This window comes from Malus sylvestris, chromosome 9 (assembly GCF_916048215.2).
Source record: "Malus sylvestris chromosome 9, drMalSylv7.2, whole genome shotgun sequence".
Classification (NCBI taxonomy): Eukaryota; Viridiplantae; Streptophyta; class Magnoliopsida; order Rosales; family Rosaceae; genus Malus; species Malus sylvestris.
Genome location: NC_062268.1, coordinates 21,061,294 through 21,089,083, shown reverse-complemented (window position 1 = coordinate 21,089,083; position 27,790 = coordinate 21,061,294). Strand labels below are relative to the sequence as shown.

The 27,790-nt window shown below is 39.7% G+C and overlaps 1 pseudogene; it reads right to left on the bottom strand.

Moving 5' to 3' along the window:
• Nucleotides 1–2,257: 2,257 nt before the first annotated feature.
• Nucleotides 2,258–6,788, bottom strand: LOC126633725 (katanin p60 ATPase-containing subunit A1-like; annotated as a pseudogene).
• Nucleotides 6,789–27,790: the final 21,002 nt, after the last annotated feature.

Genomic DNA, 27,790 nt, shown 5'->3' with positions numbered 1-27,790 from the left:
CAAGGGATCTCTAACCTTCAAACTGTTTGAGGGAGAATACTCTATGATATGATTAAGAATCTCTAGCCAGAGTATGAATGAGATTTAGGAAGTCGTTCCAAATCACATTCAAGGTAATCATATAAGCACACGAATCACATTGGATAGTAGACATGAATAAACTATCAAACCAAACAATGTGGTCAAGAGTATTGTATTAGAGAAAGACCGTATTGCATTTGTAATCCTAAACTGAATAGGTTCTCCACCTCTTATGATTAGCTTGGGTAACCATGATATGCTGCTAGGTGTCACTCATGGTTTGTGGAAGCCCTAAACGTGTATAATCACTAAAGGGAGAATTGAAAGTAAGTTTCAATTCACAATCGATTTGAAATGGTTTTAATCGCCCACTGCCTCGCTAAAAGGAACCTAATGGATCGTACACCGTGTAAGGTGGAGATTGAAGAAACAATGGAGATGAGTAAGAATAATTAAATGGTTTAATTGTTTATGGGAAGGATTAATTAATATGTTAATTAATCAAACGAATAAGTTCGTTAAAGACCTCGGGATAGTTTTGGACCTTAAGGCCCAATGGGCTTCGAACGTCAAGCCCATTGACTTAAGTTGTATGACAATTTAATGAATAAAGATTCACAAGGGCCCAAAAGCCCAAATCCCTTATGTGGCCGGCCATTTGATATGAATTAGGGTTTTTGGTTCTTTAGGTCACTTAAAGAAGTGACTATATAAAGAACTTTATAGCCAAAATTCATTAAGGGTTCTTTTGGAGAAAATTGGAGAGAACATGTCTCTCCTTTTCTCTCTAGGAGGCCGGCCCCTTGGAGGGGATTAGCTAGTAATCTTTCTCCTCCAAGGTCACTCATTTCTTCATCAATCTTACCTTAGTGTGGAGACTTAGAGGTTCTCAATTTTGGGAACTTGGAGAACCATTTCATCCATCCAAATCCATAGATCTAAGATGCAAGGAATGAAGACCCTCTCTTTGGATGATTAGCCTTTGCTTATGCAAAGAGGAATCTACAAAGGCATAAATTACTCAACTCACTTTGATTTGAGTTGAGTCTTGGTTCACCAATCTACTAGGCTTTGAATTTCATGGTTAATGTTTTGTTTTTAAGTGCATGCAAGCATGATTCCGCCTTTAATTGTTAATTGCATGCTAATAGATGTTGCTTAAATGAACATGTTTTTCACAAAATTTCCTTCATACATGGTATTCATACCCCCAATCTTTTCTTTCCAATATAAACCGTGTAAGTTTACCTAGTTTATATTATCATGCATTTTCCACCCCGAAAAAAAAATTCTAAAGGTGAGCAGAAACTAGAACTATATCATTTTAAAAAACCTAAAATATAACATGGAGATAAAGAAGAAAGTTGGGGTTGGGTGAACTGAAAATAGTTGTTTGTGGTGTTCAAAAACTTGAATAAGTATATATTAAAAAACATATACATACACACCGTTGCAGTAAGTTTTGGCTAGATTTGGCAGCTGATAGTTCAAATCATGAATAAGTATTATAAGTAGCAGCCAATCTTTGCACAACTGTTGGCTTGTTGTATACTTAGTTTGCCAGAAAGCGAAAACACTGGTGCATGACCATGTAGGATGCGATTCCTCTCACTATCAAATAATCAAAAAAAGGAACATAAAGAAGGAAAACTATATAATGTATAGAATGCAACTCAACTTATTTCTCAAACCCAATACCAAAATCCAAAAACTCTAGTCCAACCTGATACCAAAATCTATTGGAACTAGACCTAAATTACAAATAGAAGGTTTTGCATCCGCCCTTACAACAGCAATTTCGTGATGATTATCATCATTTTGGGACTGAAAATGGCATAAAATAAGAAAACCCCAAATTCTAATCTCAATTTGACCCTAAAAATCAAAACCCTAACTTGTTCAAGTGCAGAGGTCTATTATTGAAAATTTCTCAAACTCAAAACACCTAAATCAAATAAAGCCCAGTAATATCACGATTTGCAAAACAAATCGAAGAAATAATGTCGGATTTTAAGTTTACCAGACAAGAGGAGCAGATGAGGGCGAGCAAGACGTAGAGATGAAGACGATGAGGACGACGATAAGGGAGGAGGCTGTCGACGACACTCTCTCGCAGGATGAGCGAGGTTCTCCCTCGCAGGAGCGCATGTGGTCTTATGAATCCGGGCGTTTTTGGGGTGCTTCGCTAAGAACTCCTAGCAAGGGGTTTAATCCATGCGAGTCAGATCTAATCCCATTAAACTTAATCCTAGTCCATACCAAACATCAGACTACACTACCAATCAGTGTAGTCCAATCCAATCCCATCTAAGAAGGTCCAACAAACACCCCCTTAGTGTATTAGTAATACGGATCAAATAAGCAAAAAGCAGATTATATACACTCACGATTACAGATACAAAACAGCACAACACTAACACCTTTCCGACACTTTTGGGGCACACAAACTAATTTCTGCCTAAACACAGATGGAAATATCAAGGATAACAAGACTCAATAACTCGGAAACTCGACCACGCACTGCAACAATTCAGCACCCACAACATGAGTTGATAAACTCTATGCTGATCCGAATTCGTGAAACCATTTCTCATGCCGTTCAATATCAGCTTGAGAAACACTCCGTTGGACCTTCCCCAAGGCTTCTTCAAAGTCGCACATGGCAACAGGATCCTTTAAAATATCATCCTTGGACATGCTCTTAATCTCATCACGTGTCTTTCCAGCTATTTTGCGCCTCATCCCATTCAAGGAAGCATCCCGGCAAACGTTTGTGAGATCATCACCACTATATCCTTCTGTACGACGAGCCACATCATCCATATCTACGTCAGGGGCCACCTGATGCATCACAAACATTTTTTTTATTTAACTTACCTAGGATAAAAACGCACCAGAATGAATTCTCTGACACATCTAGATTCTGATTGTCTAGAGCACAGAGCAGTCAATCTATATGATAAACAAAAACCAAAACCCCAGGAAACCAGTGATTTTTCAGTCCCGCCCTTGAAGATGCCACATAGTTTTATTCTATTTTCATTTTCTAACTGGTACAACCAACTAAATAGCATAATAATACACCATGTGATCCATTTTAGGATATTAGGCCGTGACAGAAATATCCGTCCAAAATTAACCTATAAATTACAATGAAATTATAGAAAGGTCTAGCGTAAGGTGCAAAACGCATATCTAATTGTGATAGACACTAGTAATATAAGCATAATACAATATTGGTAACTGCAGTACCTCCACGGTTTTCAAATTTATCTGAATAAGTGCTTTACGCCTCTCAAAATTTGGTAGGGGAATATATATACATTTCTCCAGCCTCCTCCTGAATGAGTAACACTAGGTTAGATATACCAAGACTGAACAAACATTGTCAACTGACAATATGCAACATGCATAAAGCCTACCACTCTTTCCAACTAAAAAATTGAATAGCCGGTTTGGAGTCTGAAACCTGAATACAAGATAAAGACCGACCTGAGTGCCTCATCTATGTCCCATGGGAAGTTAGTAGTTGCCAGAACCATCACTATTTTACGAGTACCATCTTCATTTGTGCCAGTATTGTTGACCCCATCTACCTGAACAAGAAGTTCAGATTTCACCCTTCTGGATGACTCATGCTCTCCTGATGCCCTAGACAAATGGATATTTTGAATTTAGGTCAGTATATGGAAAGATCCCACATCACATTGAATTTTCCAGTTGAAACGTCAAGAACAGGAAAGTATATAGCTTTAAAACAAAACATGCAAAACATACATGCAATAACATCTAAGGGGTTAAATAAGATCTTTACGTAAAATCTTACCCCCGGGAATTGCAAAGCGAATCAATTTCATCGATGAAGATTGTACTCGGCGCATAAGCTCTTGCAAGATCAAATAAGCACCGAACCATACGTTCACTCTCTCCACGCCATTTTGAAGCTAAAGTAACAGAGGAGACATTGAAAAAAGTTGTGCCACACTCAGTAGCAACAGCTTTAGCAAGTAATGTCTTCCCCGTTCCAGGAGGACCGAACATAAGAACACCCTTCCACGGCCTCCTAATTCCCTGCAATCCAAGAAGCAATAAATTCAATCTAAGAACTGGGACCTATCAGGATCAAGACATTTCAGCACGTAGAGGAAGAATCAATTGCTTCAGTGAAATGAAGAAATGTGAAATTGGTATAAATTGAAGCCTACTTTTCAAAGTACAGATGTGAAGACGTAGTAACGCAACTATTTTCATTTTTCCTACGTAAATGTCGTCAACCATTCAACACTACCTGAAAATATTCAGGCATCCACAAAGGAAGCACAACGGCTTCCTCTAAAAGTCTTTTTGCTTCTTGTAAACCCGCAACATCATCCCATCTCACTCCATGACTGGTTTCCAATACGTCCCTTTCAAGCATTTCAGCTAAATCAGGATCAGGACCCTCATACTATGACCTCCTTGACTTTCCATCTTTAGCATCACCATTCTATAAATTTCAAAAACAAATCAGCTAACAATGATACTAAAATCGAAGATTCCAAAAAATCGAAGATTCCAAAAAAATCGAAGATTCCAAAAAATTGAAGATTCCAACTTGGATGTTAATAGCTACGGGCTCGTTTGGAAGTGCTTTTAAAATGACTTAAAGATGCATTTTGTGAAAATGTTTTTGAAACCAATCCTTGGTAAAAATCCAAGTGGATTCTGGAAAAGCACTTTTAAGTGATTCCTGCAAGAAGCACATATCTGATGCTTCTTCCAAGAAGCACTTAAAGTGCTTTTGGAACCCAAAATCAATTTCACCAAAACCGGTTTCAGTCATTTTAAAAGCACTTCCAAACGAGCCCTAGAATACAAAGTCATAGTTATGCATAACATTGCAAGGAAAATAATATGACAAAAGTTTTTACCAGAACATAATTAACTAGTGACAGGTATTTGAAAAATGAAGGTTAGCACTTTATGATTTAAAAAGATTCCTGGATCCCAAACACATTAGTGAACTAAGATCGTACAGTGAATATATATCGTTTGATAAAACGTACCACTGAATCTGCCTTGCTAGATTTGCCAGAACCAGTGCCTTTCTTTCCACTAGTAGATGTTCGTGTCCCTGAGTTAGCCTTACTTGATCCACCAGCTTTTGCACCACGGCCAGGTGTGCCTGTTTTGGTTGCAGAGCTACGAGCCCAAGTTGCATCTTGCGGTGACTTCCTTGTACCACCTTGACCAGCCTTTCCAGGTCTTCTACCTGAAGTGTCCCGACTTGGTGGCCTCCATACATCAGGATCATCCATGGGAAAACCAGAAAAAGTTGGGTATTCATCTAAGGGTTGAAAAACAAATGACGACTTAGCATGAATTTGAGGTGACGAAGGGCGCCGGCCTATAGGAATGCCCTTAAATGCTCTTCTCTCTGCATCTAATTGCTTCACAACCTCTGCTTCCTCAGAAAGTGTTTTCTTTACATTCATCCATTTTGCACGAATCAATGGATCATCAAGCATGTTTAGGTGCCTGGAACAAAATTATAAATTCAAATTTATACCGAGTAGACTTAGGTAGGAACAGTATGACCAAAGTAATCCTATAAACAATGAAATTCCATCCCATGATACATTAAAAACGGACTATAGTCTGGCAAAAAGACCCATCCAATTGTTTTGGTAGAATATAGCAGCTGGAAAAAATTTTAGGATGAAAAAATGATAAAGCTTCTTTACTAGTTCTATTAACCTTTGGATTGCTACAATGCTATTTGATTATGAGAACTGAACCATCCTCCTCACTCTTATATTTTTGTTGTCATGCAAATTAAATACACGGAAAAAAAATCCAAAGCATATTGTTGTTAGGGCAATTCAAGTGCCTTGTACTGAGGCACATGGAAATCATGCCCCCTCCCCTCAAAAAATAATATGGTTATCTTGTAGAACTCGTACGCCTTGTTCATTAGTAAAAGGGCATAGCGGAAGAAATATGATGTTAGTGGTAAGATTATAATCATAAAGTTACTACAAAGTTACATTTTTGCTCAATCTAGTTCAAATTTTGAACTATGACTTTATCTCCAACCAAATTTCTTTAAAATTCTATAGTAATCCCTAGAAATAATCCTTTCCCATTTAATCATTTCATGTACAAATCAGAAAACTAGAAGGAAAGGGCCTCTACGATACGTTACGGAATTTTCCCAAGGAGAATTCCCACCAATTCTCTTTCCACCTACAATGCCATTAAATTATCCCGAACAGAAAGAGCATTTTCCTGGAAAAAATCATATCTCGGAGTCGCACGAATCAAACAGATTCAACAAAATTTGAAAATCCCACATAGATTTTCGAAGAAGAATGTCGAATCCAAAAACATAGAAAATTCAACAAATTGCTCTGAAACAAATAAAATTGTAACGAAATAAGAAGAAATGAAAGAGGATTGACAAAAATCAAGAAATGTACTTGTTGATCTGAGCAAGGCCCCCATCGAAGAAGATCAGGGAGGTGTCGTAGAGCCCTTCCATTGCGTATTCCCTCGCCAGCTTCAGGTGGTCTTGCAGACCCACTAGCGTTGGCCCCACCATTCTCTCTCTCTCTGTGATTTTCTAGGGTTCCGTACAATTAGGGTTCACGTACTTGGGAGGAGGAGGAGGAAGAAGAAGAAGCTCATACTCGAACTCAACAGTTTCTCTCTCTAGGATGATGGAGCAGTCCAGCAGCTACGACGTCGTCGTTTACTTAAGCGTTTTCAGGCCAAAAAGGGAGAGGGGAGGGGTGTGGTTTGAAATTACCAAATTGTCCTCGGGGTTAGTCGTTACTGTGTGGGCCTGCGGTTTGCCTAACGGGAAGGCCTAGAGGAAAAGCTTACCCAATAAAGAAGATATCATGTTTCATGATTTCTATTTTTTTGCTTTTTGCTTTTTCCTTGTTTTTGAAGGGGAAGGGTGGCAATTGGCGATCTAACATATGTCAAATTCCACTTCTTTTAATACCAAAATCAAGGACATGTCAAGAAAGTTTTGGCACCCGAGCATACCACCCTATTTTCTCAGTGATCGAAAACACTAAGAACATCAATAGTATTGGACTGTAAAAGGTTGTGGCTTCTTTAAAAGGTCTCGAGCAAATATTAGATAGGCGTATACAGAAGTGAATGAGAAGGCATCTGCCTCACTTTCTATGACTCCAAAAGTTCAGACTAAAGGTACTGATCAATCTAACACTTCGAAGGTCCAGAAAAATTGGAGTACAAAAGGCAAGAAATGGGAACGTAGACAAAGTTTTCAATAGATGCATACTATGGGTTAGAATTAGTACATTGGTCAAGAAGTTGCAAAACAATTGTGCATAATGGTGGTAACTTTGGTCAGTGGGATAGAGAGTGCCCTGGAGGAAAAGTAATTCAAAAGGTGAACTGTGCAAAACAAGTAGAAGTGCTAGGGAATCTAGTCTATGCTAGTCATGCAATAACTAAGGTGAGGATCAATCATGAATGGTACATTGATAGTGGTTTGTAGGAACCGCATGATAGGGAATGTTAATCTTCTTATTGATGTGAAGAATAATACAGCTAGGAAAGTAAAAATGCCCACTGGTAAGTTAGTGTGTGTAGCTAAAAAGGGGTTGTTGGAACTAAATTTGCACACATTCACGGACGAAGGCAAAATATAGTCGGAATAGCCCATGATCTCTAGCGATGGGGGAATGGGGTTGATTGGGGGTGTGGTTGAAACCAAATAGGACTGTCTAGATACCTTTATGGAGGAGAATCAAATCACTGGTGTAGTTCTAAAGAAGACTGGAGTAAACCATCCTTGATGAATAGCCTATGGAAGAGCATTAAGGAGATGAATTATCTATGGATGTGTTTACGCATAGACGACAGTGTAAGGATCTCTGTCTACTAAGTTTAACAAATTTTGTGAGGTAGAAGGTATTCAAAGGCAACTTACTATGGTTTATTCTCCTCAGCAAAACAGGATTGTGGAGAGGAAGAATAGGACGGTGGTAGAATAACTAAGGCAATTCTTCATGATAAGCTCATATGCCATGCTATTTTAGGGCAAAAGCAGTATATACTGCTATACATCTTCTAAATGCATGCAGTGGCATAAAACTAGGTATAGATCATCTCAAAGTATTCAGATCACTGTGCTATGTCCATGTTCCTTCTAATTTTAGACAGAAGCTTGTTGCAAAGAGTTAGAAATGTGCATTTGTGGGATATCGGACATGTGATAAAGCTTATAGGTTGTTTGATCCGGTTAGAAAGAAGCTAATATTGTCAAGGGATTGTTTGGGTTAATATTTAAACCTTGGGCTACAAGTGTGTGGAAGCCCAAACATGCCAAATTAAAAGGAGACTCGCCCGAAGCCCAGCATCAAACCCAGAGACAAGTTGGCGTCTTCCCATTAATGTATAGGCCATATGCCTATGATTTAAATATCAAGTGATGGGGACTAACTCACAATCAGCCAAAAAGCACTCTTTAGTGGCAACACAAGTAAAATGCTGATGACTCACTACCTTCCAAGTGCTTTCGGGCAAGAGCAAAGTCACTGCACTCGACACTCAACCAATTAAACAAGCAAACAAACATGCAAACTCTACTCTCAAGCCAGATTTGCATCTAAAAGCTGTAATCAGCCTATATCTCAGTCATTTTCAGGATCATTCCCTGCAAAAGCCATCTTTTCTCTAGTTTAGAAGCTCTGTTATCACCCCTAGTGGCGTAGTATCAATTCCCTTATGTAAACTTGTTTACCATCCATCATTTTTTTGTGAATAAACCCTATGAACTCAAAAGAGAAGTGATTGCAAGAAGTTCAACCTTGCCCGACAAGGTGAAATCTTGCTCAAAGCTCTTTGTTTGTTTTATAAATTAATATATCTACTGCTTAATGTCTTCTCCAGCATGTATTCAAGTCATTTCCATTAGTTTTCCCATTATAAGAGTTCCATTTGCATCCAAATAGGTTAGTTTAATGGACATGCTATCATTAAAATCAATCAAGAACCAAGTAAATGACTTAAGGGGATATGGACTCCTTCCATTCGAACATATAAGACTATGAACTAAAATTCCTTATTCGCAAGGCAAGAAAAAGAACTTAATGTGGACTTAACCCATGCACGACAATCCTTTGATAACAAGAAGTCCGAGTAACTTGGGGCGCAAGTAATCGACTAAACACAATCTTGTTTACATCTGCTCTATTGATATAGTAGTGGCACGCCTAGAACTTGGTTAGTTTTGATTGCCAACCTCAAGGCCTACACCTAAGGCCCTACAAAGGCACCTTTCAAAACTAACTATATTATCTTCTTGCAGCACATCAGCAAGTAAGAGCCCGACTACACATCCAAAATGCCAATCCCTTGGGGAGCTATGCTAAGAGCCGAGGAGCCCTCTCGGGAGAAATCTTCGCTCGAACATAATTTTGGCACGCCCGGTGGGACCACATTAGTCTTGTATGCCAAGAAGAAGAAGGAAGGAGAAAACCTTCAGGTGGAACACAGAGTACAGACTACCCTAGTGTCTACCAAGATCAAAGATGATAGATCGCCTAGAGAATGTTCCCTCTTCACAAGGACCAGCTGTTCTAAGAAGCCCGACCTCATCTGAGAAGTCGGGGGGAATGGTAACCAATGAAGACTTGCAAGCCACCATGGTGCAAGTGTTAAGAAGTATGAAGAAGATTTCTCTGAAAACCAGGGGAGAAGTAAGCATACTTTATTCATTGATAGGGAGTTTGCAAAGAAGACTAGATCTGGAGTACTCTATTCCAAAGAATGGTTGCATGAGGGGAGCAAGCCCTAAGGGAAAATAGTTATTCCATTCTTTCCTTTACTCGAAGGGAATAATGGTAAAGATAAAAACAATGAGGGATCTGGAATTGATCAGCCAGTGTTGGAGGAAATCTTAGAAGCAAAGTTGCCCGACCCCTTACTATTTTCATTTAATAGTAAGAGGCAAAGTTGGTAGGAAAGAACAAAGTATAGGATACCCTAGTTGATCGGGGAATCCAGTGGAAAAGGTGAGCTTATCAATGAAGACAAGCCTCATTCTTATAGGCCATCACCATTGGCCAGTAAGGGAGGGGATGTCAAGTAGAAGAAGCCCGAACCAAGAAAAGAGACTTTCTCGAGCAATGACCGTAGCCCGAAATGGGAATTTCCTCATACTCTTCCTAATAATACAGCTTACCAACTGCTCAGGGATGAATTAGCCAAGTTAAGGAGGATGGTGGCCCGGAATGCTCAGCCACAAACTTGCCTGCTATTTAGGATCACCTATCAGAAGCCCTATCTTGAGTACATTGACTAGCATAACCCTTTTCCAGTTAATTTCAAGATGCTAGCATTCCCAGCATTCAGCGGAGAATACGGCAATATGTCTTCTAGATATCACATTTTCAAGTTCTTTAATCACTGTGTAGCATTTAAAGACAATCCCAACTACAAGTTGGGATTATTTAGGAACTCCTTAGTGGGTTTGGCATCTCAGTGGTACTCTCTGTTACCCTCAAATTCTATTGCCAACTGGAGGCAAATGGAGATGGCCTTCCATGATCAGTTTTACAAGGTCTAGCCCGAGATGACTATCAACTATCTAGTTGAGGTCAAGCATTATGAGCATGAGTCCACTGAAGACTTCATGATGAGGTTTAGGAAGACAAGGATGAGGTTTAGGAGGACAAGGATGAGGTGTCAATTCCCTATAAATCATGCACAACTCATATCCATTACTTAGAAGGCGTTGAGATTTCCTTTGAGGAAGAAGTTTTATGACGTGCAATTCAATGAGTTGCAAGAGTTGGTGATTGTTGGCACCAGGTATGATAAGCTATTACTGAAGGAAAATCAAGTAAAGCACTCATCTAAGGTGCCTCTTTTCTACAAAAGCAAAGTTGCAATCCATCAAGTGGAGTTTGAAGAAGAGCCAGAAGAGAATAATGGCCACGAAGGAGAAAGAATGGACATATGCGCGGCAGAAATGACTACCCCTTTTAAGCCTTTAATAATGAAGGGGTTAGTCTAACCGGTCAAGGACCAAAAAGTGGTCATGAATGATGGTCATTTTTTCACCATGAAACCCCCCAAATACTAGAGTTATTCCTTTGACTGAACCAAAGCCACAGAGATCTCGGGCGAGAGGGATTGTGCCCAACAGCACCAAAAAGTTGCCCAAGCTCGAAGAACTAAGAGGGAAGAAGTATTGCAAGCTGCATTACACTTTCAATCACTCGATAACCAACTATGTCCAGTTCAGGGATTGGATACAAGACTTTATAGTGAAAGAAAGTTTTTGCTGGAGAAATCGCAGGCCAATATGATGATTGACACTGACCCTTTCCCATAAGCCTTAATCAACATAATCAACTTAACGTGGGTTGAAAAGGGGAAAGGAAAAGCTACCTGGGAGGTGAAAGCAGAACGGAGGCAAGTTGATAGGCCATTTGAAGAAGTTATTAAGTTGCCTTAGAAGCCCAAAGCAGCCATAGTCAAAGGAGTGGTGTTGTGTAACAAGTGCCAATGTGAGTATGAGTTAGAAGTCCCAGCGTTAAAAGCCATTATCGATCAAGAGCTGATCAGAAGAAGAGAAAGAGAATATCAAAAAGCCCGCATAAATGTCATGCGGGCAGCTAAAAAAGAAACCTCTAGGAATGTTTTCCAATGGTTAGGATGAGACTCTTAACCAAAGAGCTTGTTAGAATTGTTCAGGAATTACGAAGCTTCTAGAGAGGTAGAGGACAGAGAAACCAAGGCACCAAGGTGGGTGGATGTGAAGCCACCCCAACCAAATTATGCCGATGAGGATGTTAAAAGAAAGGAAACGATAATGAATCTAGTCACAAAAAAGCCCGACTTTGGTGGAAATGGTATGTGGTTGGAAAAGATTGGAAACTCGTCAAAGAAATGGAAGCCTCTATGATCAGGAGAGTCCAAATGCAACACAAAGCCTACATGAACTCATTGAAAGTCCCAACTGCCTTAGAAACCTATGAGAATGTAAAGTTTGAGAAAATACCAGATGGGGGAAAAAATCAACTCCATTGGAGAACCAAAAAGGAGGTTGAAAAGGCTAATAGCAAAACCGAAGGGGATGGAGACCATGTTTCGCAGAACCCTTATCCTGGGAAATGTAGAATCTTGAGGAGAGCTCAAGAGGATATGGTGATGATGCCAACCCCAAGATGGAGCCCATAACAATATGCTTTGGAACTATCTTACCTGAGAGGGGGTTGTCCTCACCATTGTTGGTTAATACTCTTTGTGAAGTCCCACGACAAATGTCGAACTTTGGCATAACCCAAGAGGAAGCGCTGCCTGAATTAATGCTACCCACAGAAGCACAGGCCTGGTTGGATGAGTTCATGGGTAACATTGAGAGCAAGAATGAAGATTTATCTAGACCTAACAACTTCCACGTAAACATGACATATGTTTTATCTATCATGTTTTGTGTTGAACCTGATCAACCTGCCATAATAGAGGGTGACTATATAGCAACAGAACCTATGATGACACATGTTAGTGTTGAAGAAGCGGGAAAAGAGGAGTCGGGCAGAGCAAGTTTGCCTGAGCCTACAAGGAAGAAGCCTGAGAGAGTATACATAGACATAATGGTCTTTAGTCATCCGAGTTTAACCCTAGCTAACCATCTCAAGCCCATTTATGTAACTGCTCATCTAGAGGGAGTACACTTCAAGAGGGTTTTGATTAATGGAGGAGTTGCGATCAATGTGTTGCCTTTCAAGCAAATGAAGAGGGTATGTAAAAGTGAGGAGGATCCCATCCCCACGAACTTAATAGTTTCCAGTTTTTCTAGAGCCATCATTAAAACTCATAGGATATTGCTCTTGGAGGTTGACTTGGTTCCAAGCAGATCATGCTAACCTTCTTCGTTGTGGATAGTACTTCCACATATGGAGCTTTACTAGGCCAAGATTGGATTCATCAGAGTCTCTCGATGTTTTCCACCCTGTATTAACAAGTGGCAGTTTACCACGAGGAATAAGCTATGAGACCAAGATTTTGGGAGATGGTGGAGGCCGAGTTATGGCCATTTCTTCCCACAACCACTGTGGCAGAAAACAACTTTTATAACTTAGCATTGGGATTCTCCAGTGCTTAAGAGCTAACGAGAACAGCCGCCCGACTAAGGTGACGGCCCAAAAGTTTTTGGAGCAAGGATTGTTCCTCACCGAAGAGAGTCGTTTGTTTGGTGTTCAACACAGCAGGTTGCTCCTCTAATTTCTTGATATCAGAGGACACCACATTGATCATCTCCTTCGTTGCTGAACCTTCATCCATTAGTTGATGAATTTGAGTTGAAGTACAGGATTATTTCTTCTTGAAGCACCTCACTGGATTGGCTTGCCTCTCAGCCTGACTATGCTGATCTCTAAGAGCCCTCAAGTTCTCGAAGGGTTGAAGTACTGGATTGTTTCTCCTTGAAGCACCTCACTGGATTGGCTTACCTTTCAGCCCAACTATGTTGATCTCTAAGAGCTTTCAAGTTCTCAAAATATGAAAAGAATGACTCGTACTGAACTCTTGATAGTTGAATAACCTTGAACAAGTTAGTCACGACTTTCTCTACATCATGGAGGGCCTTGAGGCTGAAGGATGCTGAGAAATCCCTCCTAGACCATTCTTGGAAGACTTGGCGTTGATCCTGAAGGCCTGAAGACTTAGATGGATGCCTTGAAGATCTCAGCTTTATCTTAAGCTGCTCGAATTCCTTAAAAAGCTCAAGCAGAGATACTGTTGAAGGAACCAGTACAAGAAAAGAAGGTCGTGCTCCCGCTACTTTAGAGGGTGCAACAAGCGATGAGGCTTTAACAAAGGGAGGAGCCTGAGAGATAGAAGTAGTAATGGTCATGGTCTTCTTCTTTGGCCTAGAGATAGGAGTCCATATTACCCCAGAAGCTAGAGGAGGTCGAGGAAGTTCTGTTTTGTGCACCAAGCGCAGTGTGGACTTGCCCGAATCTTCCCAGAGCCCTGTTTCAACCAAGGGAGAAAAGTTAAGGAAAAAGTTTATAGTTCAGAGTCGAGGAAGGCGAGACAAAAGAGGTTAATATACCTGAGTTACATTCAGAACCAAGGAATGAGATGGAGGATGAGTTATTTCTTTTTTGTGGAAAATGACCATCATTGCTTGTTGAAGAATGAGGAATAATGCCCGAGCCTTCACCTCAGGCCTATAGACATCAATGAAGAAAAGTGTCAAAATGATGGTTTGCAGAAAACAAGAATCAAAAGTTTAAATAATGATGTACCTGAGGTTGAGAGATGGGTACTTCAGAAGCAACAACTACGTCAGGAAAATCTGCCTGAGAAGCCTGTGGGCTAGTCACCTCTGAGACCACAGGGATCTCAGGGACTACGAGTTCCCCAAAAGTGGATGTTATTGGTGGGTGGATTTTTTGTGCTGAATAAGGCTAAAAAGAAAAATGGCAAAAGAAAATAAGTATAGTAGGAAAAAGGGATTTTGAACATAAGAAGGACAAGACAAATACTTACTAGGTTACTATCGTCTTCTACAAAGTGTAGTATCTCTCCAGTGCTTGGATCAAATTGGGAAGTAGGAGCCACCACCAAGGGAGGAGAACTTGAAGGAATAGATTAAGAACTTTGCCCAACTTGAATGGTGGGCGTTCTAACCTTCGCCTACAAAGAAATGGAAGTCGATTGTTAAAACGCTGAAATTGGTGAAGATACAAGTTTAAAGAGTAAAAAGAGATATACCTTCAAAGGCTCAGCCTGAGGAGGAGAAGTTTGCACCATTCGGGCTGGGGATGAAGATATCTCAAGAGGACATATCCTTTCTTCCCTTATGGCCTATTTAAGGCAAACAAACACAAAGGAATGAAACTTAAGATGCAAGTTATACCTCTAGTTCTTCCATAATGGAATCTTACAGATCATTGGCTTGGTGATACATCTCGGCTCCCAGAGGATCATCCTTAGAAACAACAGTAGGCCTCTTGGTTTTATAAGGCCCTAAACCTAGAAGAAGTTGAATGTTTTAGCTCTTAAACACAAAATGCAAGTAAGAAGAAAAGGTTAAAACAAGATTTACTCACTGGAAGCTTTCTATTTCTTTCTACCAACACCCGCCTTAACTATTGAAGTATAAGATTTAAAGGCTTTGGAGGACTGTGCTTTATCCTCTTCCTGGTAGGGGTTGCCCGCTGACCAGAAATGGAGAGTTAGGCCTAAGGTCGCTTTTCAGGCTTGAACTCTGAAGATTCTACAGGTTTTGCCTCACCCGCCAAGTTTCCAAATAGCTTAAAAACATCACTACCTGCTTCAACGCCTTGTCTTTCTGCCTTAGTTGCGGCTTCTTGAAGGATAAAGGCATCCCCAGCTTCTTCATCTTGCCTGACGACCACCTCTGCGGGGTTGCCTTAGGCTACAAATACAAAAAAAACCATGGAAGGGATTAGAGAGGGCAGATTCATGAAAATTTCAAGTTAAAGGGGTAAGAAATACCTATAAAAAAGAGTTTATTCTTCTGATGAATCATTTCTTCCCAATCTTCAAGCTTAGTTAGTTTTGGATGGGACTTGATGGATAGTTGCTTGAAGAGGCGGTTATGAGCTTCGTAAAGATCTCCTTCATATTTCTTAGTCCATTTTGCTTCCCACCAAGATGAGAAGCTTGAAATGTATTCGAAGTTCAGAGCCATAGGTTTGAGCGACCCTACTCATGACCTTAAGACTAAGTCGGGCAGCTCAAAAAGTGGCTTCAGCTGGAGAGCGAAGACGGTAAGAGGTACCACATTGAACAGAGTAAAAAAAAGGGACTAGAATGGCTTGCCTAAAGCCCAGTTGCCTGCTACAGAAGTTTGGATGATAAACTTCTAACCCACCCTTGTAGCAGTCACTCTTCACACCCCAAGCTAGATCCTTCGATTGGAAGCAACTAATAACTCTTTCTCTACAAAAGGGACTAGCATCTTTTCCAAAAGCATCCTAGAATGTCTAGTCAGAGAACCAAACGTATCTCCTTAGGACTGAAGCACCTCATTTTAGATCTACCCGAGTCCTGCAAACTCTGAAGAAATATACAAGTGAAGGTAGAGTGATTAGTTGGAGAAGTTTTGGCTAAAATTTGGGCAGGGGCCACTCCTTCTGGAAATTCTAAGTTGGGAGCCCGAAGCTCAGGGAAATACCATTGAAGCCAAAGCTGGATCATCCAAGTTGGACCATTATGGTTGGTTTCAAATGGTTCAACCTTTGTAATTTCATACAGAAGATGATAGAAATAAGCAAGAAGAAAGGGGCCTATGGCTACATCGTCAAAATTATGAAGAGGCTCTACTAGAGAAATCCATTCCACTTTCACTCATTTAGATTTATTAGGGAAGACATATTTGATGAGCCAGTGGAGGAGAAAGTGCATATGTTCCTGATTCCTGTTAGCATTGGAGAAGGAAGGGCCAAAATCCTTCTTGAAAAATGGGATAAAACCCATGAAAGAAGTTCTATAACTCTTGAAAGTTGCAGAGTTATAATCTAGATGAAGAAAGGGGGGGATGATTTCTTGAGCTCTTAGCAGTCGGGGCAAGAAGAGGGGGCCCAGTCGTGGGTACATCCACAATTCTACCCGAGGGCCTTAGCCTAAAGATGTAAGCCATGTCTAGGATGGTCGGAGACATGGGGCCCATCCTAAAATCGAAAGTGTTGGTGCCCGAGTTCCAGAAGAGGAATGCAGTTGTCAGCAACTCAGGCTTGGCAATCACAGTTGATTTGGATAACATTATTAGCTCATAGATTCCCACTTTTTCTTAAAGATTGGCTCGAGCTCGTTAATCCATTGCGTCCATCCTTCATCCTTCATCAGAGGGAAGCCGCGATGATGGTTCGACCATTTGGAGGATGAAATGCCTAACTTAGCTTGAAATAGGCTAAGAGTGAACCATTTCTCATCGGGCATGTTGTTTTCTACAGCAATTGGGACCTGAGAAGTCCATGCAGGCCCCAAGGAGTGCATTTCTCGCTCCTCGAATATGAGTTTGGTGCATAGGCCTACCTGAGGGCGATGAGGGTTGTTAAGCAAGCGACGCATGGTAGAAATGCCTTCGCCAGTTTCGCATGAGGGTTGGGATCGAGCAGTTGTTTTTTGTGCTATTGAATTTTGAAAAGAAGTTGGGACTATGATAGCAAGGAGAAATTTCTGAAAGATTAAAGGCTCGAAATTGCTAAGGTGCTTTGCCGAAGAGATTAAGTGAAGATTATATAAGAAAGTGGCCAAGTAACGGTAGAGTTTATGGGTTAGTACAAAGGTTTTAGATAACCAATGGTTACTTGAAATGGTGCAAGTTCAGAACAAAGGCATGGGACGGCTATTCAATCATTATTTATGCCTCAGTTTGCAGGCTCAACAACGATTGAAGGGAGCACTATTTAGGTTAATATTTGAACCTTGGGCTACAAGTGTGTGGAAGCCCAAAGATGCCAAATTAAAAGGAGACTTGCTCGAAGCCCAGAGACAAGTTGGCGCCTTCCTATTAATGCATAGGCCATATGCCTATGATTTAAATATCAAGTGATAAGGACTAACTCACAATCAGCCAAAAAGCACTTTTTAGTGGCAACACAAATAAAATGTTGATGACTCACTACCCTCAAAGTGCTTTCGGCCAAGAGCAAAGTCACTATAGTCGGGCTAATCTGCCTATAAAAGGAGGAAGAAGCCCAAAGACAAGGACACTCAAGCAATCAAACAAACAAACATACAAACTCTACTCTCAAGCCAGCTTTACATGTAAAAGCTATAATCAGCCTAGATCTCAGTCCTTTTTTGGATCATTCCCTACAAAAGCAATCTTTTGTCTAGTTTAGAAGCTTTGCTATCACCCCTAGTGGCGTAGTATCGATTCCCTTGTGTAAACTTGTTTACCATCCATCCTTTTTTAGTGAATAAACCCTATGAACTCAAAAGTGATTACAAGAAGTTCAACCTTGCTCGACAAGGTGAAATCTTGCTCAAAGCTCTTTGTTTGTTTTATAAGTTAATAGATCTACTGCTTAATGTCTTCTCCAGCATGTATTCAAGTCATTTCCATCAGTTTTCCCATTATAAGAGTTCCATTTGCATCCGGATCTGGTTAGTTTAATGGACATGCTATCATTAAAATCAATCAAGAACCAAGTAAATGACTTAAAGGGATCTGGACTCCCTCCATTCGAACATATAAGACTATGAACTGAAAGTCCTTGTTCGCAAGGCAAGAAAAAGAACTTAATGTGGACTTAACCCATCCACGACAATCTTTTCATAACAAGAAGTTTGAGTAACTTGGGGCGCAAGTAATCGACTAAACATAATCTTGTTCTACATCTGCTTTATTGAGATGGCAGTGGCACGCCTAACACTTGGTTAGTTTTGATTGCGAGCCTCAAGGCCTACACCTAATGCTCTACAAAGGCACTTTCAAAACTAACTCTATCCTCTTCTTGTAGCACATCAGCAAGCAAGAACCCGACTACACATCCAAAGTGCCAATCCCTTGTAGAGCTATATTGAGAGCCGATGAGCCCTTTCTGGAGAAATCTTCGCCCGAACAGGAATGTCTTTTTTTCTTCTCTTAGATTGTTGTATGGGACTAGAAAACAAATTCAAAGAAGCATGTGGTAGTGTAGTATGTAGAAGATGGTGCTAGAATTAGACCAAGAGTGATTGAAGTTAGTTGTGAATATGTGACACCTAGGTAGTCCATACAAACAACATAAAGGAGAAGCTTAAGTCAACATATTGTTGCACAGAAAAGCTGAATGATTTGTTGTACAAGGAGCAGAGGACAAGGTGTATATGTTACACAAGGCTCTATATCGTTTGAAACAAGCACCAAAAGCATGGTATGGGGAAGTAGATTCCTATCTCTCATGATGTGGTTTTTGAAAAGAGTCAGAGTGAAGCAAATCTCTACATCAAGACAAAGGGAAATGATGGACTTCTAATTGTGTCCATTTATGTGGATGACCTAAACTATACGTGGAACAATCTAGATATGCTAGAAGAATTCAAAATAGATATGATATTAAAATATGAGATGACAGACTTGGGCCTCCTACATCATTTATTGGCATGAAAATACTTCAAACTAGTTCAAGCATCTTTATCCATCAAAAGAAGTATGCTTCTTCTTTCTTAAGTAAGTTTGGTTTAAAAGAGTGCAAGGCAATAACAACACCTCTGGTTGTAAGTGACAAACTTAGCTAGGATGATGGTAGCTATCTTGCGGATGAAACACAGTATAGGCAGATTGTGGAAGCTTGTTATACCTCACGGCAACAAGACTCGATATCATGTATGATGCAAGTCTGCTAGTAAGGTTTATACATTGTCCCACGACCAAACATTATGCGATAGCCAAAAGGGTTTTGAGATACGTCTAAAGAACTTTGGATTACGGTCTGGAATATGTGAAAGGCCAAAGTGTGGTCCTCATTGGTTATTGTGACAATGATTAGAGTGGTTTAATGGACAATATGAATAGCACTTCGGGGTTTGCTTTCTCATTTGACAGTGGTGTATTTTCTTGGGCCTCAGTTTCAAAAGCTATTGTTATAGCAATATGGCTCAGGTTTATTTTGGAAGACTTTGGAGAATTTTAAGCTGAAGAAACTCTATTGAAGTGTGATAACACTTCTGCAATTGCCGTTACAAAGAATCCAATGTTCCATTAGAACACGAAACACCTCGATTGCATGTACCATTTTATTAAAGATGCATTGCAAGATGGTATTATTGATATGGTCTACTGTACAACAAGTAAGCAGGTTGCATATATTTTTACTAAGGCATTACCAAAAGACCGGTTCAATTATCTTCGAGATATGCTTGGATTGAAATCAGTTCAAAATGTAAAGCGGAATTTTGAACTGTAAATTGTTGATATGATTTCTTAGTTAAGAATTTAATAGGTAGTATAGTCTGTTAAACCTTAGCTGAAATGGTGTAATCACTTGAGCTAATGATGCCAAGTATAAGAGTTATTTTGTATCCTGGTAGCTTAAGTTTTAGAGGACTTGATTGTCGTAGTTTTATGAGAGTGATGAGATGAAGGGTTGAGATGAATTTGATGTATTTGGATAAGCTTATATGTTATGGGCATGTCATAGCTCTTTTTCTTTTCCAGGATATAAAAAATACTCATCTTCTTCTTTTTGAATCCTTTACCAAAATACACAACTATATCAGATTTTAACATCGTGAGACTCCTGAGTGCCCTGCTGCCGGGGTGGCACAAAATTTTGCAAACTTGTCGCATCAAGGAGACGAGATTGGTTTGAATTGACAACCCTTGTAGTAGAGAGTGTCATAATGTACTTCATAACCTTTCCGAGTTCTATTAGGGAAAGTAGTTGTGGTATAATATTAGTAGCATCCAGATCAATAACACAGGCTTAAAGAATTTGGTCCACAATATGTGTCCAAGGATGGGATAACCCCATTAATATCAAAGTGTCTTGTATCCTTGAAAACTCATCTGCAACTGTGTTATGCACCTCAGGTCTATACTCCCAAGGCATAGTTGTACCCAAGAGTTTGAGTAGCCATTTTTCTTGAGCATGAGTTGTGATGCGTTGGTCCAGGAAGTACTTATTACTTAATAGTGCGATGGTCAGTGATGATCTTAAACTGTCGTCCAACGAGGTAAGGTTCCTAATGTTGGACTATAAAAACGATTTGTAACATCTCATTATCATACGTGGCCAGAACCCTATTCTTCAAGGTCAAGGAATTGCTTAGGAATGCAACAGACCGTTGATTTTGTGACAAGTCAAAATCGATTCTCGTGTCTACAACGTCCCTTTTCATATCTAAGAATGTTGCATCTGTCGTGGGGCTCCAATTAAAGGCGTTACTCTTCCACAAATCATTTAAGGGACGGGGCAATGGTCCCAAATCCCTCTTAAGTTTTCAGAAATAACATGCCAGCCCAAGGAAACCTCTTAGGTCCTTCAATCCCTTAGGAAAGTACAATTATGCTATACATCAAACTTGGTTTGAATTGACTACTACATTGTCCCGAGAGGTGGAATGGCCAAGATAGTTCGCTTGTGATCGAGGGCGGTTGCATACTATGGCAAGGGAGCCTTGATTTTTTTTTCTCCCTACTAAGCATCATTTTAACCCACCTAAACCAAGGTAAGGTGCGACAGAATGGATGGCTGCCGATGGTAGCCTGGGCAAACCAGCAGCACGAGGAAGAAAAAGGCAGCAAATCAACATCTCTTCGACCCAATAGAAGGCAGCAGCTATTCATCTCTTATTTAATTCTATTTTTCACCTAATTCACCCTCTTCACTCAAAATTCTTCGTTCCAACTTCCTTTCCCGGAACTCTTAGGTGCCCTGTCACTAAGATAGTAAGATTTGCCCACCAACGAAGCAAGCTAGGCAACTTAGTCAACATTCAACACCATAAAAAGTATGTATTGCTTAACATAAATTTCTAATTTTAAGGTTCCAATAAACTTTTCTAATTTGTGATTATTGTTAATGATTTTAATTTTGGATGGTGAATTTATTATTAAGATTTCAAAGTTTATGAATTATAATTATTGTGAATTGTGTGTGAAATATGACTAGAGTGTTGGTTAATTGTGTTATGAATTTATTATTTTGCATTTAGGAGAATATTTTGAATTGTGGGGGTTTAAGAATGATTATTAATTTAAATTTGTTGATTAATTGATTGACGATTTGTAATTTCATTGGTTAATTGAGATGGATTTTAATTAATAAACCAACGCCACCTCCAAATGGTTTGACTAATCCATGTAGCTCTAAAGAAAATTTTCGAGATGAAATTCGAAAAGCATATATACAAATGTAACCTGTGTCAACCAAATGATCACTACTTTCCACAAACTAATGATCTCAGTGGTTTATTCGAAAGTGGTTAGAAGAGTACAAGTAGTCGGTGTATAGCATATCAAAAGATGCCACATTTTTCTTAATTGCTATCTATTTAATAATAATTTTAGTAAATGTGGGAGTGATGATGTTGAATCTAAAAATTACAAAGCCTATAGGGCGTGCAGGCCAAGTAACTATGAGTTAACTATGTCCTTTTTATGAACGCAGCTATGCCAACTCGCAACCGAGCTCCGTCAGGCAAGTAGAATAGATGTGGCTGCTGACTTCTGCACTTAAGCAACTATGGCCAAGGAACGAACACCTCTTGCCCTAGGGTTCTAAAACCTGAAGATTAGGTTGCCAAGTTCATTGCAAAGTTCAAGATCTCCTACACCAGGTTTGCCTATGGAAGTGACAAAGCCATTTAAAACATGTATCCAAATTAAAATATGGGATTAGAAAGAAATATACTAATGCAGAATCATGTTCAAAGCATACAAACCAAGAATAATATGAAAGATTTATTATGAAAATGTGTGAACAAAGGAATGGATTCTACCCAAAGAAGACTCGAAGATCCCTACCCGAAATTGTCTTGATGCCCGGATTGTGTGCCTAGATCGTCCGATTCACGCCTCGATCGTGCTGTCGCACTATCCCAAAGTGCATCAATCAGAGCTGCTAGAAATGCTTCGACATCTACAGAACACGAACACTAAAGTCCTGAAGTCAAGTAGTTGAAAGATGCATAGAGGCAAACACATGCCGTAAAACATTTCTTCGTGACTGATCACAATCGTTGCTCCCTAAATCGAGAGGTACAAAATTTGAAACCTATATTAAAGGAACTATCACTCTAACAATTTCCTTCGAATAACAGTTGCCGCTTCAAACCACGCATAAAAATTGGTTCCACAATCACCGGACTTGGAGCTTACAGTTCTACCTTTACCAATTCCTTACTTAATACTATACATTCCTCTAACCACCTGGAATTCTTCCTGGTAAAATCTGATAAGCTTTCAAAAAGCTTATGCTCCTAACGTTCATGTCAGAATCGATATGAAATTGGGCGCACATTTCAGCCAAGTTGATCGCTCGTGAATTCCTCAAGGATTTAGCGAGAAACCATGTTGAGAAGTCTAAAAAAACACTCAAGAGGTTAAGGGTCAAAACAAGTCCATTAAACCTAGAGTACAAGATATCTGGATTTGAATATACGACTCTGATGCTCAAGTACCTAACTTAATTAGGTAATAACAATTTGAAATGGTCGAACTTGAAAATTGGCTAACTCAGTGACACACCCCGACCTAAATCGAGGCATGCTAGCCGTCACGTGAGGGTGACACAGCCATGTGCGATGTGCGGAAGTGAAGGTGATAAGATAATGTGGGTAAATAAAAACCAAACTGACTAACTTACACTAGACTAGTATATAAGTACGAGTGGAAGTGTTAGAGTATAAATACACATAATCAGAGCGTAGATACACAAATCATTGATAATAACCTGCTAAGGCGAGAAAACTCCGCACCTCGGTGACGGTTTGTGGCTGCTCCCAGTTTTGAACTGCAGCTACTTTCTGTGGGTCCACTTGAATACCTTGAGATGATATTACATGCCCCAAAAATGCTACTTGGTCTAACCAAAACTGACATTTGCTAAACTTAGCATATAATTGGTGCTCCCTCAATTTCTTCAAAACCAAAGTGAGGTGTCAAGTATGCTTTGCTTTAGGCTTAGAATACACCAAAATATCATCAATGAAGATGATGACAAACCTGTCGAGGTATGGCTTAAATACTCGATTCATTAAATCCATAAAAGTAGCGAGCACCTTCGTTAACCCGAATGGCATCAGGAGAAATTCATAATGGCCATATCGAGTCTTAAAAGCCATCTTAGGGACATCTTCACTTCTAATCTTCAATTGATAATACCCAGACATCAAATTAATCTTGGAGAACACGCACGCACCTTGAAACTGGTCAAATAAATCATATATACGCTGCAACGAATAACGATTTTTAATCGTTACCCGATTCAGCTGTCGACAATCGATACACATCTTCAAAGTCTCGTCTTTCTTCTGTACAAATAAAACTAGACCTCCCCAAGGTGAAGTACTAGGCTGAATGAAACCCTTATCAACCAATTCTTGCAACTGGGTTTTCAATTCCCTTAACTCGGCATAAGCCATTCGATAAGGAATTAAGGAAATAAGATTTGTACCTGGAAATAAATCAATAGTGAACTTTACTTCTTTATCTGGTGGTAATCCTCGTCAGGGAAACCATCAGCGAAATACCTAACTACCCGTACATCCTCCACACAGATAGGCGTCTCCTTATTTAGTACCACGTGAGCCAATAACCCTGACAACATTTCTTCAATAGCCGCTTGGCCCTCACGGCAAAAATGATGTCGTGCTTCAATCCACTACGTACACCCACAAATGTAACCACAGGCAAGCCCGACCGATGAAAAGTGACTGTCTTCTCATAACAATCCATCTTGGCACGATTGTAGTGTAACCAATCCATACCTAGAATAACAGTGAAATCAACAATGTTTAATGGAACAAGATTAGCTGGCATAACGATGTCCTCTACTAGAACAGGACATCCTTGATATACCCAGCTAACATAACATGTCTCACCTCTAGGCATTGAAAACTCTAACTTATAACCGAGAGGTGTGGGTTAGGGTTGCGTCGTCTGAACAAACGTATGAGAAATAACAAAGTGTGTGGCACCATAATCAATTAATACCCTAGCAAAATGGCCAAGAATATTTAACATACCCATAATTAGATCAGGATTGTTCTAAGCATCTTGCAAGGTGTTATAGTGCACACGGCCTTGTAACTGTTGTCATCTTGCATGACCCCTGTTACCTTGATTTCTAAATCCTTGTGTATCTCGTCTCTGACCAGGCTGGTTAGGCTGCCTCGATGACCCTGCACTACTAGAAGCAACCTCAACATTCTGGGACTATCTTTCGAAATACCACTATGATCCACCACCTGGATATGATGGATATGGCGGGTAACCTCCTGAATGCTGAGCATAACCACTCTGATTATACAGATCATGCGAGTATTGATACTGTCCTCCAGAATATGGAGTTATATCACCCTGATAATGATATGCTCCACCATAACCTTTCTGGGTATAAACACTAGGCTCGAGAATCTGCTGAATAAGAGTTGATGGTGGCAAGGCGGATGGCTGGGGCTTCTGCTAGCTCTACGGGCACTGATTAGCCCGATATCCCATCTGACCACAAACAAAACATCTTCTGTTACCTTGCTTGCACTCCCCAAAGTGTCGACTATTACCTTGCTTGAATGGCCACCCCTCCGTGGTGCTGTGGAATTCGAACCCCCACTAGTACCACTTCTCTTAAAACTCTGCGTTTTACAAGGTCCTTGTAAGGACTAGCCTTTATCTTTATTATTATTTTTCTTCTGGCTATTATCTTTTTCTTCCTCTTATTCACTGTCACTGGGCATGTTTTCAGAATCCTCGACCCGTAGCAGAATCTCATAAAACTCCTGATATGTAGAGCAGAAAGTCGTGGTCATCATAGAACACCACTTCTTTCGAGTGCCCCATTTGAATCGTCGAAGCATCTCAGCAGGATTCTCAGCAATCTTCGAACAATACCGAGATAAATTAGTAAACTTTCTATAGTACTTATTAGCTAACATTTTCCCTTGCTTTAGACACGTGAATTCTTGCTTCTTACAATCTATATACTCTAGAGGCACAAATCTCTTTTGGAATAACTGCTTAAAAACCTCCCAATCTACAACTTCTTCCGATAACAACTGAAGAGATTCCTGCCTCAACCAGGATGTAGCCTCATCACCTAAAAGCCAAGTAGTCGTTTCAACCTATCTATCCTTAAGGAAGTTCCCCTCTGCATCACTTGATAAGTTTTCTCAACATGATTAAGCCACCAATCAGCTCCCTCAGGCCCCTCAGTACCAACAAAGTTATTCAACTTTATGTTATAAACAGTCTCCAAGGGAGTTCTATAGGGAGGACGAAGTGAGGACTGGATAGCACTAGCAATAGCCTCCCCAAATTGGGTAATATCTGGAAAATTAGACTCAGAAGAAGTGTGTGGCTCTCTACGAGGCGACATGTTTCTGACATAAGACATAAAAATGATTAGAATGCTTACAAAATATGCAGGATTGCCGAACCTAGGCTCTGATACCAATCTAACACACCCCGACCTAAATCGAGGCATGATGACCTTCACATGAGGGTGACGTAGCCATGTGCGCCGTGCGGAAGTGAAGGTGCTAAGATAATATGGGTAAATAAAAACCAAACTGACTAACTTACACTAGACTAGTATATAAGTACAAGTGGAAGTGTTAGAGTGTAGATACACATAATCAGAGCGTAGGTACCAAGGTGCAGTCCAGCATGCTAAATACTAATTATACAGGATATGAAAGAAAACCCTACATTGATGGATATCTGTCAGAACCGCCGCAGAGTCCTCATGAGTCACCAACATGAACTTTTACCAAGAACCTGAAGGGGTGCAAAACTGAAAATGTGAGTGGGCAAAAATAAAACTTTTCAAAATCATTTCACTTTCAAAACATATAACCCCTCACCGTAAAACCTGTATAATTTCCTAGAAAATAATAATACATACATATATAAAAATCATGCTCGAGAGTAGTGAAAACTGAGTATATACCATGTCAAGTATCTCAGCAATGAAATAAGTAAGGCAGGTGAAATAAATCAATGTAAAATAATATGTCAGCTGGAGTCACCTAACGTGACCTGTATGGCTAAGTTTATAGCTCATCAATCAAATTTTACACATGAGTTGAAACCACATAATGTGGTCTGCATGACAGGCTGGGTGTAAATAAATAAGCTCAAGTGCTACGATCACGTGAAGGCTGTGTGAAATATCGAAAATCACCTACGAGTCGGAACCACCTAGTGTGGTCTGTACGAAAGGCTGGCACCTGCCTTGGATCTAAGGTGAACTTATGGTGCGGGAGGTGAATGATCACGTGAAGGCTAAGTCGTGGCCTCGAGCGGAGCACTAACACCAGGGTGCAAGATAATGAACACTAAATGTATCTCAACATAATCATACACACTGCAATCACTATCATCAATATGTACTCACCTAAAGCTTACCTGTGCGTCCGCAGCACCATGCAATAATATGCATATCTATACTAATTCACATACCAAAATGTAATGCAATCGACATGGCATTTCAAACATAATTTCATTTAAAACAATTTCTAGGAAAATGTAAATCATAAATACGTATATATATAAATGGGGGCGAAAGCTAATAATAATAATATCGATGAGGACAATTATGCCAACGGCAATGATGATTAGGATTGAATGAACTAGAAAATGAATGATTGATTAAATCATGAGGAAATTTCAAGATGATTTATTATATTCAAAGTTTTTAGTCAGAGTCGATTGCAAATCTGCAAAACATGTTTTAGAAAAAGATGTTTAAAATATTGCATCAAAACAGATTTTTGCACGATGGCAAGCCATATTAAGTATTTTTTATTTTGACATTGAATATATTAAAGGCAACCAAAATTGCATCCCTGATTTCCTAACCAGAGAATTTTTGCAGGGGAAGAATGACGGACAAAAGAAATCTCAAAAGCTAATGATAATAATATCGATGTGCAAAAATGGAAGGTAATGTGTCAACTTCCAGTAGAATTGAATATATTGTCATCAAAAGCATATGCTTTTGAGGATTAATTTCATAAGAAACTTGTTAATGCAATTTGTTAAGACATTCCCAACGCCTTTTGGCATAGAAAACAACATATTGTTAAACTTCCTTACAATAAGGATTTTGAT